Raw genomic sequence first — 5,588 nt, forward strand, 5'->3', positions numbered from 1 at the left:
ATTTAAGCGTCCTTAGAATAATTGTAGCATAGTTAAAGGCGTACACTTTGAAAATTCACTCCACAAACCTTTTTTAAATATATTTTAGTCTACTTTTAGGCGTTTATAATATATTTTTAGTCTACTTTAGCGCAGCACACTACGCATAGTTCTTTTATATAACGCTTAAAGACATTACTTTGCAGCAAATTTGCGCATAGCTCTGCACAAATACACAGCACATACGATTTTCTTTCAATTCGAACTTGTTTTCAAGCAAAACAAAAGCAAATTTCTCACAATTCTCACTATATTTTGCTAATATTTGCTATTTTTATGTGCTTTAGACATGTTTTTCTACTTTTTTTATGCACTTTTATTATCCAACTACTCACTTTCTGCACAATAGCGCTGAAAAGTATGCAATAATATATGTTTTTTTTTTCTTTTGTCTTCTATCTGCTGTATAATTCCACGTAGCTAGCAGCAGCTCTCTACTCCCGCTAGTAAGCACGACGGCTATACGACAAATGCGCACGTTGAGCGTTCCAACGAACGGTAAAGCAGATTCGGCGGATGCGGCCACCACTTTTACTTACACACACACACGCACACAGCCACAAATACACGTGCGCGCTCAGCAGCACATAAACTGACAGTCAGCATCCCTGTGGCACGCATACATGCTTATGCATGGATAACTGTTAAATTTTACACTCGTGCTGTTGCTGTTGCTATCGCTGACAACGACGACGACGTCAGCTGTGCGCTGTTAACATTGACGCACAGTTGGGGATGTTTTACTGTTGACGTTCGGAGGTTGGTGTGTTGTATTTTGCTGCTGGTGATAATAATGATGATTACAATGTTGCCGATCGATACAACAATGTGGCGCTGCGCACAAAGTGTTGTGTGTTGAATTCAAGAATATTTTTTGTTTCGGAGTTTTTGTTATCAGTGATAGTACAATACTTTGAAATGTTTTTTTTTTTATAATTTTTTTATTTCAAATAATTTTTTTGGTTTTAGATTTTTTAAGTTTTGTTTTATTTAATACTCTATTTTATTTATTTATTTTTAATTTTATTTTGTATTTTTATTTTTTTTTTGTCGTCAGGATGTTGTGAAATGATTTTGGTATTGAAAATTTTTTTATTTATTAAATTTTTATTATATAATTGTTGTTTTTTTTTTGTTTGTTGTGGAATTTTTTTAGCCTTTATGTTTTATTTACTATTCAATTGTATTTTTTATTTATTTTAATGCTGTTTTTAAAAAATTTTGATTATTAAAATTTGTTTTTATATTAAATATTATTATTTTTTTTTTTTGTGTTACTTTATATTATTCAATTGTATTTTTATTTTTTTCAGGAGTGCTTTGCAATTATTATTATTTTTTAATTTTTTTTAATATAATTAATTTTTCCAATGGTTTTGTTTAAAAGCAAAATTATTAATTATAAAAATTTGTTTTACTAGCTATTTCTTTTAATTTATTTTTGTGTTATTTTATATTATTCAATTTTAATATTATTTTATTTTTTCAGTGATGCTTTAAGATGAGCTTGTTTTTAATTTTTTTTATTATACAATTTAGTTATTTTTAATTTTTTTAATTTTTCTAAAATCTTTATATTTTATCTATTACTAAGTTTTATTTGTTTATTTTTTATTTTGTTTGTATTTGATTTTATTTTGAATATTTAATTTTTTTAATATTATTTTTATTTATATTTTTTTATATTAATTTTTTATTTTTTTATTATATTTTTATTTTATAAATAAATATTATTTTATATTATATTTTAATATATATTATTTTTATTTTTTATATAGTGATGCATTGAATTTATTTAATTTTTAAAAATTTCTTCTTTAATAAAATTTATTTTTTTTAATACTTTTTGAAATGTTTTATTTATTGTTCAGATTTATAATTTTATTTTTATTATATTTTAGTTAGTTTTTTATAATTTTTTTCAAATGCTTTAAGACTTTATATTTATTTATTATTTAGTTTTATTTATTTAATTAGTATTTTATGTATTTCATACACTGTTTCGAATGTATTCAAATGCCCCAATCGTAAATCGTATTTTAATTTTTATTGGCAATTTATCGAACTTTTTTGTTTTCAGTATTTTAATTTATTTAAATTAATTTTTATGTTAATTCATTTTTGTTTTTTTATTTATTTATATTAATTTTTTTGTTGCACACCCTTTTGCTGTAAAATTGTCAGTATTTTTACTTATTTCCAACACGATCAGTATTTTTTTAGTTTTCCTTTTATTTTCTTTTTTTTTTCTTTTTATTAATTTTGGTTTTTAAGAAATAATTTATTTTTTTTTTATAATTTTTAAATATTTTTGATTTATTTTTTTGTTGTACACTCTATTTGCTCGTCAGTGATTATTATATTTATATATACATATGTATATAAACATATATTTTTTATATTATTTATTTTAAGATTAATTATTACTTTTATTTAATCTTTTTTTAAAGTTAAATTTTTATTTTTATTTATTTTTCTTTTTTTTATTCTTTGTTTTTTATTATGTTGTATTTTAATTTTTTTTTATTTCTATGTTTCTATTAATATTTTTCTTTTTATTCATTATTATTGTTTATACCTCCACGTTTGTCAGCAGTTGCTTCAAAGTATTTGCCAAGGAAATGTCAAAACTGAACGAAACTACAGCTCGCTGCAAGAGCGCAATTCCGCTCTCCCCTCTTGTTATATGAGTTACTTCGTAAGCATTTTTTTTTTCTTTTTAACACAAATTGCACAAGTTTTTCATATATTTTCACTTTTCTTTTAGATATTATTTTCCATTAAAAAAAATTAGCATTTATTTTTCAAGCAACTTCTGGCTTCTTTATCACTTATTTCGGGTACCAGCTCTTTGCGTCCTGTGCGAGGTGCTGTGGCATGAGAGAATCAGCGTAGAAGTTGCATAAATCACCACACCTTAATTTGCTTTTTTAATTAAAAGCGAAAATTGCAGGCAAACAAACACACACAAATGAGCGCAATTTTTTTATTTAAAAGTTTATTTTGCAAAATGCTGTACATTGCAGTGTTGTTGTTTACTTTTTATTAAATAAAATACAGCCTCCATTTATATTGACTGCCAAACGAACACACACACTACGCACAAGCAAGCACTAAGGCGAGGTGTTGCCACTTTTGCTTTAAATTGATTAAATTTCACTTTTGCTAAAATATTCTACTTTAAATTTGGCCTTTTCACACTTTTTCACTTTAATTTACCTATAAATTTGTTTGTATGTATATATATGCAGCTATATTTATTTACTATATATCTGTGTATATGTATGCCTTGCTCTCTATATTTGACAGCTCAGCTTTCGCTTAGTAGCATAACAACACCGCTACACAACCGAAGCCTTCGAAGTTTTGAAATTGTTTGACCGCAGCTCCAACTCTGGCTCGTCGCTGCCTCTGTGTGTGGCCTGAGCACTTGGTCCAGCTGCTGTTGTGCGAATTCGCCGCGCTTATGCGAAAAATCGAATGCCTATGCATCACGCTCCGAATATTATGAAATTACAAGAACAAAACCAAAAAAACAACAACAAAAAGTAAATAAAGAGAATTTGCTTAAGCAACTCTCACTCGCTAAATACACTTGCTGGCACTGTGTGTTTACATTTTTGTTGTAGCGAGTGCACTCAATTCGCTGCCATTGTAGTTGTTGTTGCTGTTGTTGTTCGATTGTATTGGATGCCATGACTGGGACGTCAAGCTGCTCCGCCACAACACAGCCTCAGCATTCCTGTAGCTGTTCTATAAATATTTTCTTTTGTTGTTGTTGTTGCTGTTCTTTTGCGCGCATGTGTTTACATGCACCTGTATGCATGCCGTGCGTAAGTGTAAGTGTGTTTGTGTGTGTGTGTATTTTATTTTATTTGTTTTTTACTGTGCTCCCTGTAAGCGGGCGTTGTGGCATTGTTGTTGTGCGGGTTTGTTGTTTTAACGTTGCTGCCGTTAGTTTCGCGCACACACACACACACGTAGAACACACTTTTCCCACAGCTTTTTGCACATTTCTCTGGTGAAAGTTGTTCCCTATTAACACTGTCACTTGTCACTTTTTTGCTCTTGTTGTTGTTTTTCATTTATTTTTTCTGTCATTTTTTGTTATTGTTGCTTTTGTTTTTTGCTTGCAAAATTTCTGTTGTGAAAGTAAAGTTGCCTGCTTGCAAGTAAAGGAGCACTAAGCGCACACACACTCTTACATTTTTGTTGTGGCATATTCCATGGCGGCTGCTTTTACCGTTAGCATCCCGGTTTTATTAGCACTTTTCGTTTGCACGTTTTGTCCCTTTTATTTTTCTATTTTCCATGCTTTTGTTTTTTAATTTACTTTCGACTTGGTATCTATTGTCTCTCGTTTCACATGTGTATGTATGCATGTGAGGGTGTATGTATGAGCTTATGTTTGTATGTGTTTATGTATATATGTATGAGCAGCGAATAGGGACTTTTAGCCATCTATCTATAATGATTTTTCAAATTAATGTAGGGCACCAGTTATTATAGCTGTATTTGAATGTATTTGTTGTTGTTGTTGCGCATGAGTGAAGGTGTTAATTCAATAAAGTTCGAGCCTTCAATGACTTTTACATTACTTATATTGATTTTGCTTAATTTGCTATTGATTTTTTACCTCTTTTCATTAATTTAACGGTTGGTCAGGGTCATTAGGTAGATATAATATATACATACGTGTACCTACAAGGAAAATTCTTTGTGTTATCACATTTATTAAATCACTTTCATTTCTTAAGCTAAAAATTAGCTCTAAGAAAAAAAGTATGTTGCTCCAAATCGCTTTAATCTTCGACTTAGTATAATCTCACAAGTAGAGCAAACTCGGAGCTTCCAACTTACACCATTTGTGCTCTTGCACCATAGCATACATTTAGGAGCAATTAAATGTAATTTTTTCTTACAGTTTCTCGCGGTCTAGAATACAATTATACTATAGTTTGATACTTCTCTGCCAAAGTTTCTGTGCTAGACTGCTTAAAGATGAGTGAAGCATACGTTCAGGAGCAGTGTATCGATTGTGTTGAATTGTCACAGTTATACTAAGTTCCACTTTTGTCATAGCAAATATTGAATTGTCAAACATACGCTCTTTAAAGCATAAATTTAAGAGCATCATACCCATTAATTACTTTCCGAGTTCAATATCGTTTACTTATGAGTTTTTTTTGTAGAATTTATATTCTATATTTTCCAAAATGTTCAACTTATTCTTTTGGCCTAACTTTCAGGTTTAATATATTACATTGAAAATTTCTATGCCAAATTGCTTTGAGAATATCATATTGTCTGAAACGCTGAATAATTACAAATTAAAGTAATCGAGGTATATATTTAGAAGCAGTTATACTAGGTTCCACTTTTCACATAGAAAACATTGAATTGTCAAACATACATTTAGGAGCTTCATACCTATTACATACGTTCCGAATTGAATATCATTTATTTTTGAGTTTTTTTTTTAGAATTTATATTTCTAATTTTCCAAAATGTTAAATATGTTGCATCGAAAATTTCTATGCCAAATTGCA

The sequence above is a fragment of the Bactrocera oleae genome, chromosome 6, assembly GCF_042242935.1.
Source record: "Bactrocera oleae isolate idBacOlea1 chromosome 6, idBacOlea1, whole genome shotgun sequence".
Taxonomy (NCBI): Eukaryota; Metazoa; Arthropoda; class Insecta; order Diptera; family Tephritidae; genus Bactrocera; species Bactrocera oleae.